This window comes from Oncorhynchus masou, chromosome 6 (genome assembly GCF_036934945.1).
Source record: "Oncorhynchus masou masou isolate Uvic2021 chromosome 6, UVic_Omas_1.1, whole genome shotgun sequence".
Classification (NCBI taxonomy): domain Eukaryota; kingdom Metazoa; phylum Chordata; class Actinopteri; order Salmoniformes; family Salmonidae; genus Oncorhynchus; species Oncorhynchus masou.
This window is the reverse complement of record NC_088217.1, coordinates 77,551,854-77,563,737: the sequence shown is the minus strand read 5'-3', so window position 1 is coordinate 77,563,737 and position 11,884 is coordinate 77,551,854. Positions and strand designations below refer to the sequence as shown.

General features: G+C 41.5%; 1 non-coding gene across 1 annotated transcript; it reads left to right on the top strand.

Annotated features, from left to right (window-relative positions):
- The first annotated feature begins 2,762 nt into the window (after window positions 1-2,762).
- On the top strand, window positions 2,763-2,835 carry trnar-ccu (transfer RNA arginine (anticodon CCU)). The gene has a single exon. It is a non-coding gene; the product is annotated as a tRNA-Arg (tRNA).
- The last annotated feature ends 9,049 nt before the right edge of the window (window positions 2,836-11,884 follow it).

Genomic DNA, 11,884 nt, shown 5'->3' with positions numbered 1-11,884 from the left:
GTGGCCTAAGACACTGGCCTCCTAAGCCATGGATCGTGAGTTCTAGTCTTTCTTAAGTGGCAGAGAGTAGAGTGGTGCAGCGGAAGCATGCTGGCCCCAGAGGTCGGTGGATCGAAACCATCCTCTGCTAAACAGTTTCTTTTTAGATTTTAAGTGCGAACAAAATTTTTAAAAAATGTGTTGTTTCATGGGCATGTCTCAGTGCCAATTTACATTTTTTTTACCACTTCCAACAGTTCGTATAGGTCATACTGTTGACACAGTACCCCAGTGGCCTAAGCCACTTGCCTCCTAAGCCATGGATTGTGAGTTCTAATCTATTCTAAAGTGGCTGAGAGCAGAGAGGCACAGCGGAAGCGTGCTAGGCCCATAACCCAGAGGTCGATGGATCGAGACCATCCTCTGCTAAACAGTTTCGTTTTAGATTTTAAGTGCAAACAATTTTTAATTTTTTTATTTGTCATTTCATTGGCATGTCTCAGTTCCATTATACACTTTTTTGACCTCTTCCAACAGTTCGTATTGGTCATACTGTTTACACAGTACCCCAGTGGCCTAAGACACTGGCCTCCTAAGCCATGGATTGAGAGTTCTTTTCTTTTCTTGAGTGTCTGATAGAAGAGTGGTGCAGAGGAAGTGTGCTGGGCCCATAACAAAGAGGTCGATGGATGGAAACCATCCTCTGCTATACACATTCTTTTTAGATTTAAAGTGCAAACAAAAAAATTAAAAAATGTGTCGTTTCATGGGCATGTCTCATTGCCAATATACATTTTTTTTACCTCTTCCCACAGTTCGTATAGGTCATACTGTTTACACAGTACCCCAGTGGCCTAAGACACTGGCCCCCTAAGCCATGGATTGCGAGTTCTAGTCTTCTCTGAAATGACTGAGAGCAGTGTGGCACAGCGGAAACGTGCTGGGCCAATAACCCAGAGGTCGATGGATCGAAACCATCCTCTGCTAAACCGATTCTTTTTAGATTTTAAGTGCAAACAAAAAATTTAAAAAATGTTTCTTTTCATGGTCATGTCTCAGTTCCATTAGACATTTTTTTGACCTCTTCCAACAGTTCGTATTGGTCATACTGTTTACACAGTACCCCAGTGGCCTAATACACTGGCCTCCTAAGCCATGGATTGTGAGTTCTAGTCTTTTCTTAAGTGGCTGAGAGCAGAGTGGCGCAGCGGAAGCGTGCTGGGCCCATAACCCAGAGGTCGATGGATGGAAACCATTCTCTGCTATACACTTTCTTTTTAGATTTAAAGTGCAAACAAAAAAATTAAAAAATGTGTCGTTTCATGGGCATGTCTCATTGCCAATATACATGTTTTTTTACCTCTTCCAACAGTTTGTATAGGTCATGCTGTTTACACAGTACCCCAGTGACCCAAGACACTGGCCTCCTAAGCCATGGATTGTGAGTTCTAGTCTTTTCTTAAGTGGCAGAGAGTAGAGTGGTGCAGCGGAAGCATGCTGGCCCCAGAGGTCGGTGGATCGAAACCATCCTCTGCTAAACAGTTTCTTTTTAGATTTTAAGTGCAAATATTATTTTTTTTAATTTGTCATTTCATTGGCATGTCTCAGTTCCATTATACACTTTTTTGAACTCTTCCAACAGTTCGTATTGGCCATACTGTTTACACAGTACCCCAGTGGCCTAAGACACTGGCCTCCTAAGCCATGGATTGTGAGTTCTAGTCTTTTTTTAAGTGGCTGAGAGCAGAGTGGCACAGCGGAAGCGTGCTGGGCCCATAACCCAGAGGTCGATGGATGGAAACCATCCTCTGCTAAACAGTTTCTTTTCAGATTTTAAGTGCAAACAAAAAATTTAAAAATGTGTCGTTTCATGGCATGTCTCAGTTCCATTAGACATTTTTTTGACCTCTTCCAACAGTTCGTATTGGTCATACTGTTTACACAGTACCCCAGTGGCCTAAGACACTGGCCTCCTAAGCCATGGATTGAGAGTTCTAGTCTTTTCTTAAGTGTCTGAGAGAAGAGTGGCGCAGCGGAAGCGTGCTGGGCCCATAACAAAGAGGTCGATGGATGGAAACCATCCTCTGCTATACACTTTCTTTTTAGATTTAAAGTGCAAACAAAAAAATTTTAAAAAATGTGTCATTTCATGGTCATGTCTCATTGCCATATATATATTTTTTTACCTCTTCCAACAGTTCGTATAGGTCATGCTGTTTACACAGTACCCCAGTGGCCTAAGACACTGGCCTCCTAAGCCATGGATTGTGAGTTCTAGTCTTTTCTTAAGTGGCTGAGAGCAGAGTGGCGCAGCGGAAGCGTGCTGGGCCCATAACCCAGAGGTCGATGGATCGAAACCATCCTCTGCTAAACAGTTTCTTTTCAGATTTTAAGTGCAAACAAAAAATTTACAAAATGTGTCGTTTCATGGCCATGTCTCATTGCCAATATACCTTTTTTTTAACCTCTTCCAACAGTTCGTATAGGTCATGCTGTTTACACAGTACCCCAGTGGCCTAAGACACTGGCCTCTTAAGCCATGGATTGCGAGTTCTAGTCTTTTCTGAAGTGGCTGAGAGCAGAGTGGCACAGCGGAAACGTGCTGGGCCCATAACCCAGAGGTCGATGGATCTGAACCATCCGCTGCTAAACATCTTCTTTTTAAAAATGAAAAGCAAACAGAAATGAGAAAGCTAAATTTCATTTGCGTCTCTCAGTGCTATCCAGTACACATTGTTTTTACTGCTTCTATCAGTTCGTACTGTTTGCAGTAGGTAAACAGTGCCCCAGTGGCCTAATGGATAAGGCACTGGCCTCCTAAGCCAGGGATTGTGGGTTCAAGTCCCATCTGGGGTGGATGGAAGCAGAGTGGCACAGCGGAAGCGTGCTAGGCCCACAACCCAGAGGTCGATGGATCGAGAACATCCTCTGCTAAACCGTTTCTTTTTAGATTTTAAGTGCAAACAATTTTTTTTTTTACATTTGTCATTTCATTGGCATGTCTCAGTTCCATTATACACTTTTTTGACCTCTTCCAACAGTTCGTATTGGTCATACTGTTTACACAGTACCCCAGTGGCCTAAGACACTGGCCTCCTAAGCCATGGATTGAGAGTTCTGGTCTTTACTTAAGTGTCTGAGAGAAGAGTGGCGCAGCGGAAGCGTGCTGGGCCCATAACAAAGAGGTCGATGGATGGAAACCAGCCTCTGCTATACACTTTCTTTTTAGATTTAAAGTGCAAACAAAAAAATTAAAAAATGTGTCGTTTCATGGGCATGTCTCATTGCCAATATACATTTTTTTTTATCTCTTCCAACAGTTCGTATAGGTCATGCTGTTTACACAGTACCCCAGTGGCCTAAGACACTGGCTTCCTAAGCCATGGATTGTGAGTTCTAGTCTTTTCTTAAGTGGTTGAGAGCAGAGTGGCGCAGCGGAAGCGTGCTGGGCCCATAACCCAGAGGTCGATGGATGGAAACCATCCTCTGCTAAACAGATTCTTTTCAGATTTTAAGTGCAAACAAAAAATTTAAAAAATGTGTCGTTTCATGGCCATGTCTCATTGCCAAAATACATTTTTTTGACCTCTTCCAACAGTTCGTATAGGTCATACTGTTTACACGGTACCCCAGTGGCCTAAGACACTGGCCTCCTAAGCCATGGATTGTGAGTGGTAGTCTTTTCTTAAGTGGCAGAGAGTAGAGTGGTGCAGCGGAAGCATGCTGGCCCCAGAGGTCGGTGGATCGAAACCATCCTCTGCTAAACAGTTTCTTTTTAGATTTTAAGTGCGAACAAAATTTTTTAAAAATGTGTCGTTTCATGGGCATGTCTCAGTGCCAATTTACATTTTTTTTTACCTCTTCCAACAGTTCGTATAGGTCATGCTGTTTACACAGTACCCCAGTGGCCCAAGACACTGGCCTCCTAAGCCATGGATTGTGAGTTCTAGTCTTTTCTTAAGTGGTTGAGAGCAGAGTGGCGCAGCGGAAGCGTGCTGGGCCCATAACCCAGAGGTCGATGGATGGAAACCATCCTCTGCTAAACAGTTTCTTTTCAGATTTTAAGTGCAAACAAAAAAATTTAAAAATGTGTCGTTTCATGGGCATGTCTCAGTTCCATTAGACATTTTTTTGACCTCTTCCAACAGTTCGTATTGGTCATACTGTTTACACAGTACCCCAGTGGCCTAATACACTGGCCTCCTAAGCCATGGATTGTGAGTTCTAGTCTTTTCTTAAGTGTCTGAGAGAAGAGTGGCGCAGCGGAAGCGTGCTGGGCCCATAACAAAGAGGTCGATGGATGGAAACCATCCTCTGCTATACACTTTCTTTTTAGATTTAAAGTGCAAACAAAAAAATAAAAAAATGTGTCGTTTCATGGGCATGTCTCATTGCCAATATACATTTTTTTTTACCTCTTCCAACAGTTCGTATAGGTCATACTGTTGACACAGTACCCCAGTGGCCTAAGACACTGGCCTCCTAAGCCATGGATTGCGAGTTCTAGTCTTTTCTGAAATGACTGAGAGCAGAGTTGCACAGCGGAAACGTGCTGGTTCAATAACCCAGAGGTCGATGGATGGAAACCATCCTCTGCTAAACAGTTTCTTTTTAGATTTTAAGTGCAAACAAAACATTTTAAAAAATGTGTCTTTTCATGTTCATGTCTCAGTTCCATTAGACATTTTTTTGACCTCTTCCAACAGTTCGTATAGGTCATACTGTTTGCACTGTACCCCAGTGGCCTAAGACACTGGCCTCCTAAGCCATGGATTGTGAGTTCTAGTCTTTTCTTAAGTGGCTGAGAGCAGAGTGGCGCAGCGGAAGCATGCCGGGCCCATAACCCAGAGGGCGATGGATGGAAACCATCCTCTGCTATACACTTTCTTTTTAGATTTAAAGTGCAAACAAAAAAATTAAAAAATGTGTCGTTTCATGGGCATGTCTCATTGCCAATATACATTTTTTTTTACCTCTTCCAACAGTTCGTATTGGTCATACTGTTTACACAGTACCCCAGTGGCCTAAGACACTGGCCTCCTAAGCCATGGATTGAGAGTTCTGGTCTTTACTTAAGTGTCTGAGAGAAGAGTGGCGCAGCGCAAGCGTGCTGGGCCCATAACAAAGAGGTCGATGGATGGAAACCATTCTCTGCTATACACTTTCTTTTTAGATTTAAAGTGCAAACATAAAAATTAAAAAATGTGTCGTTACATGGGCATGTGTAATGGCCATGTCTCATTGCCAATATACATTTTTTTTTTACCTCTTCCAACAGTTCGTATTGGTCATACTGTTTACACAGTACCCCAGTGGCCTAATATACTGGCCTCCTAAGCCATGTATTGCGAGTTCTAGTCTTTTCTTAAGTGGCTGAGAGCAGAGTGGCGCAGCGGAGGCGTGCTGGGCCCATAACCCAGAGGTCGATGGATGGAAACCAACCTCTGCTAAACAGTTTCTTTTCAGATTTTAAGTGCAAACAAAAAATTTTAAAAATGTGTCGTTTCATGGGCATGTCTCAGTGCCAATTTACATTTTTTTTACCACTTCCAACAGTTCGTATAGGTCATACTGTTTACACAGTACCCCATTGGCCAAAGACACTGGCCTCCTAAGCCATGGATTGTGAGTTCTAGTCTTTTCTTAAGTGGCTGAGAGCAGAGTGGCGCAGCGGAAGCGTGCTGGGCCCATAACCCAGAGGTCGATGGATCAAAACCATCCTCTGCTAAAAGGTTTCATTTTAGATTTTAAGTGCGAACAAATTTTTTTTTTAAATTGTCGTTTCATGGGCATGTCTCAGTTCCAACAGTTTCTTTTTAGATTTTAAGTGCGAACAAATTTTTTTTTTAAATTGTCATTTCATGGGCATGTCTCAGTGCCAATATACATTTTTTTTTAACTCTTCCAACAGTTTTTATAGGACATACTGTTTACACAGTACCCCAGTGGCTTTAGACACTGGCTTCCTAAGCCATGGATTGTGAGTTCTAGTCTTTTCTTAAGTGGCTGAGAGCAGAGTGGAGCAGCGGAAGTGTGCTGGGTCCAGAACCCAGAGGTCGATGGATCAAAACCATCCTCTGCTAAACAGTTTCTTTTTAGATTTTAAGTGCAAACAAAACATTTAAAAAATGTGTCATTTCATGGGCATGTCTCAGTGCCAATATACATTTTTTTTTAACTCTTCCAACAGTTTTTATAGGACATACTGTTTACACAGTACCCCAGTGGCTTTAGACACTGGCTTCCTAAGCCATGGATTGTGAGTTCTAGTCTTTTCTTAATTGTCTGAGAGCAGAGTGGCGCAGCGGAAGCGTGCTGGGCCCTTAACCCAGAGGTCGATGGATTGAAACCATCCTCTGCAAAACAGTTTGTTTTTAAAAATGAAACGCAAACAAAAATGAGAAAGCAAAATTTCATTTGCGTCTCTCAGTGCTATCCAGTACACATTGTTTTTACTGCTTCTATCAGTTAGTACTGTTTGCAGAAGGTAAACAGTCCCCCAGTGGCCTAATGGATAAGGCACTGGCTTCCTAAGCTAGGTATTGTGGGTTCAAGTCCCATCTGGGGTGTATGTAAGCAGATTTGCGCAGTGGAAGTATGCTGGGCCCATAACCCAGAGGTCGATGGATCGAAACGACTCTCTGCTAAACAGTGTCTTTTTAGATTTTAAGTGCGAACAAAATTTTTACAAAATATGTCGTTTCATGGGCATGTCTCAGTGCCAATAAACAGTATTTTTTACTTCTTCCAACAGTTTGTATAGTTCATACTGTTTACACAGTACCCCTGTGGCCTAAGACACTGGCCTCCTAAGCCATGGATTGTGAGTTCTAGTCTTTTCTTAAGTGGCTGAGAGCAGAGTGGCGCAGTGGAGGCGTGCAGGGCTCATTACCCAGAGGTCGATGCATTGAAACCGCCCTCTGCTAAACAGTTTCTTTTTAGATTTTAAGTGCAAACAAAACATTTAAAAAATGTGTCATTTCATGGGCATGTCTCATTGCCAATATACATTTTTTTTACGTCTTCCAGCAGTTCGTATAGGTCATACTGTTTACACAGTACCCAAGTGGCCTAAGACACTGGCCTCCTAAGCCATGGATTGTGAGTTCTAGTCTTTTCTTAAGAAGCTTAGAGCAGACTGGCTCAGTGGAAGCGTGCAGGGCCCATAACCCAGAGGTCAATGCATTGAAACCATCCTCTGCTGAACACTTTCTTTTTAGATTTTAAGTGCAAACAAAACATTTAAAAAACGTGTCATTTCATGGGCATGTCTCATTGCGAATATACATTTTTTTTTACGTCTTCCAACAGTTCGTATAGGTCATACTGTTTACACAGTACCCCATTGGCCAAAGACACTGGCCTCCTAAGCCATGGATTGTGAGTTCTAGTCTTTTCTTAAGTGGCTGAGAGCAGAGTGGCGCAGCGGAAGCGTGCTGGGCCCTTGACCCAGAGGTCGATGGATCAAAACCATCCTCTGCTAAACGGTTTCTTTTTAGATTTTAAGTGCGAACAAAAATTTTTTTTAAATTGTCGTTTCATGGGCATGTCTCAGTTCCAACAGTTTCTTTTTAGATTTTAAGTGCAAACAACATTTTTTTTTAAATTGTCATTTCATGGGCATGTCTCAGTGGCAATATACATTTTTTTTACCTCTTCCAACATTTTTTATAGGTCATACTGTTTACACAGTACCCAAGTGAACTTTGCACTTACAATTTGAAAAGAAACTGTATGGCAGTGGATGGTTTCGATCCATCTACCTCTTGGTTATGGGCCCCGCACGCTTCCGCTGCGCAACTCTGCTCTCATCCACGTAAGAAAAGACTAGAACTCACAATACATGGCTTTGGAGGCCAGTGTCTTCGGCCATTGGGGTACTGTGTAAACAGTATGACCTATACAAACTGTTGGAAGAGGTCAACAGAATGTATAATGGAACTGAGACATGCCCATGAAACGACACATTTTTTTTAATTTTTGTTTGCACTTAAAATCTGAAAAGAAATTGTTTAGCAGAGGATGGGTTCCATTCATAGACCTCTGGGTTATGGGCCCAGCACGCTTCCGCTGGGCCACTCTGCTTCCTTAAACCCCAGATGGGACTTAAACCCACAATTCCTGGCTTAGGAGGCCAGTGTCTTAGGCCACTGGGGTACTGTGTAAACAGTATGACCAATACGAACTGTTGGAAGAGGTCAAAAAAATGTATAATGGAACTGAGAAATGCCCATGAAACGACACATTTTTTAAATTCTTTGTTTGCACTTAAAATCTAAAAAGAAACTTTTTAGCAGAGGATGGTTTCGATCCATAGACCCCTGGGTTATGGGCCCAGCACACTTCCGCTGCGCCACTCTGCTCTCAGCCACTTAAGAAAAGACTAGAACTCACAATCCATGGCTTAGGAGGCCAGTGTCTTAGGCCACTGGGGTACTGTGTAAACAGTATGACCTATATGAACTGTTGGAAGAGGTCAGAAAAATGTATAATGGAACTGAGACATGCCCATGAAGCGACACATTTTTTAAAATTTCTGTTTGCACTTAAAATCTAAAAAGAAACTGTTTAGCAGCGGATGGTTTCGATCCATCGAACGCTGGGTTATGGGCCTAGCACGCTTCCGCTGCACCACTCTGCTTCCTTCCACCCCAGATGGGACTTGAACCCACAATCCCTGGCTTAGGAGGCCAGTGTCTAAGGCCACTGGGGTACTGTGTAAACAGTATGACAAATACGAACTGTTGGAAGACGTCAAAAAAATGTATAATGGAACTGAGACATGCCCATGAAACGACACATTTGAAAAAAAAATTGATTGCACTTAAAATCTAAAAAGAAACTGTTTAGCAGAGCATGGTTTCCATCAATCGACCCCTGGGTTATGGGCCCAGCACGCTTACGCTGTGCCACTCTGCTTCCTTCCTCCACAGATGGGACTTGAACCCACAATCCCTAGCTTAGGAGGCCAGGATCGAAACCATCCTCTGCTCACCAGTTTTTTTTAAACAAAGTGCAATTATGAAATCTTAAGTTCATGTGCATGTCTCAGTGCCTTCCATTATACATTTTTTTACTGCTTCTATCAGTTCGTATAGGTCAAACTGAGGATGGAACTTTCTCAGAGGAACCCCTCCTCTCCTGTAAAACGTGTCAATATCAGCGGAACCCTTCCTCTCCTGTAAATCTAGTCAAAATCAGTGCATCCCCTCCTCACCTGTAAAACTACTTAATCACAGTGGGTCTCCTCCTCTCCTGTAAAACTAGTTAATCACAGTGGAACCCCTCCTCTCCTGTAAAACTAGTTAATCACAGTGGGTCTCCTACCCTCCTATATAACTAGTTAATCACAGTGGATCCCCACTTGTCCTGTAATACTCGTTTATCACAGTGGATCCCCTCCTCTCCTGTAAAACTAGTTAATAAACAGTGGATTGCCTCCTCTCCTGTAATACTAGTTAATAAACAGTGGATCCCCTCCTCTCCTGTAAAATGTGCCAATAACAGTGGATCCCCTCCTCTCCTGTAAAATGTGTCAATAACAGCGGATCCCCTCCTCTCCTGTAAAATGTGTCATTAACAGTGGATCCCCTCCTCTCCAGTAAAACTAGTCAATAACAGTGGATTCCGTCCTCTCCTGTGAAACTAGTTAAAACCTGTTGAGGATAGGGGGCAATATTGTCACTTTGGATGAATTGCGTACCCATAGTGAACTGCATCAAACTCTGTCCTAAATTGCTAATATATGCATATTATTATTACTATTGGATAGAACCCACTCTGAAGTTTCTAAAACTGATGGAATTATGTCTGTGAGTATAACAGAACTCATAGGGCAGGCAATCTTCCAAACAAGTTTTGAAATTCTGAAAGTTGGGGAAACTTTGAAGTCATCGCCCCCTCCCTTCCCAACAAGTTATGGATCTGGAAACACTTCCTACGCCTTCCACTAGATGTCCTCATTCAGTAGAAAGTGTAATGGAGCATTTGCTGTGAACTTTGACCTAATGGGAGGGAAAATAGTCGGTGTCGCAAGAGAATGCCATTTTGCTGTGGCACATTTCTCTGTGAGTGCTACGGCTGTTCCAATCAGCCCCAGATGAAAACGAATGATCCGGTTGGAACTTTATTGGATATATATGATTATAACATCCTGAAGATTGATTCTGTACTTAGTTTGACCAGTTTTTCCGACCTGGAATATATCTTTTGGAAGTTTTCATGCGAGTTATCCTGGACCAGAAGTCAGTTTTTGGGCACATGAGCTGAAAGTGATAGCAAATGCTGCTACTTGGACACTAGTATTGGACAGTATGGAACAAAACGATTTATTGTGGAACTTGGGCTCCTTGCACTACATTCTGATGAAAGATCATCAAAGGTAAGGGAATATTTATGTTGTAATTTTGTATTTCTGTTGACTCCAACATGGCGGAGAAATATTGTTACGTCTGAGCGCCGTCTCAGATTATTGCAATGTTAGGCTTTTTCTGTAACGTTTAAAAAAAATCTGGCACAGCGGTTGCATTAAGAACCAGTTTATCTTTAGTTATATGTAGAGCATGCATCTTTAGTCAAAGTTTATGATGAGTATTTCTGTTATCTGGCGTAGCTTTCTATAATTCCTCAGGATATTTTGGAGGAATTTCTGAACATGGCATCAATGTAAACCGAGATTTGTGGATATAAAATGCATATTATCGAACAAAACATAAATGTACTGTGTAACATGTCATATGACTGTCATCTGATGAAGATTTTCAAGAGGTTAGTGATTGATTTTATTTCTAATCCTGCTTTTGTGATTTTATCTTTGGCTGGAAAAAATGGCTACGTTTTTTCTTTGGTTTGGTGGTTGTTGAAGGAATTCTAAATTCCTCTGTATTATTTCCCAATCAGAATTAAATACTCTGTCAATGCATTCAAAGGGTTTTTAAGACCCTAATAGTTTATAAGAATGGACAGAGCCCCGGTCAGGTAACAGCATTTAATTCAAGAGTACTGGTTACATACACATTTTTCCACAGGTTATAAACTGAAAATGACGTCAGCGTTTTCTAAATGTTCTATCTCTTCATGACACGGGTAGAGAGGCCCTATAGTTCTCGAGTTTTCCCTCCTCGCCTGATGCCAAGGTCAGTCAGTCAGTGTAAATCAGCATTCTAGACAGTCTGGAGATAGTTCATTCATTTGTACAAAGGAACAGAACATCATTGTTACTAAACTCCTGACTATATTATATACAATTGGGAATGGGAGCAAGAGAGAGAATTCATTATGTACAGTACATAATAGCATTTGGACGAGTCAGTCCTGATTGAAATGTATACATAATTAGTCATCATTGATAAAAATTCCCTTAACAGTGGTGGTCTAACATAAATATATGTTGTGTTTTCGCTGTAAAACATTTTAATAATCTGACATGATGGGTATATGAACAAGGTGTTTATCTTTCATTTGAGGTATTGGACTTGTTAATGTGTGGAAGTTAAATATTTCAAAGGATTTTTTTGCATTCCCTGCGCCACCTTTTCAGCTGGAGGGGGGGTGGAGTTCCCTGAGGGGAACACCTCGCCTCAACAGGTTTTAATTACAGTGGGTTTCCTGCTCTCTTGTAAAACAATTTGGTCTGAGGGATTTTTTAAAATTATTATAAAGAATTTAAGAAAAAACTAAATACATAAACTTCTTTAACTTTATTAAAACTTGTAATGTAATTGTAATGTTTGTAATGTTGTAATGTTTTAATTACAGTGTACCAACTTCTGAGGGAACACACTCTTATGTTAAAAAACAGTAAACTTTGTTAACATATGATTCATGTTTTCAGTACAGTGTAACAGGTATTGTAAATAGCCATGTGTTCATGGGTGGGATAAAACCATGTCTCAAGAAACGTCAG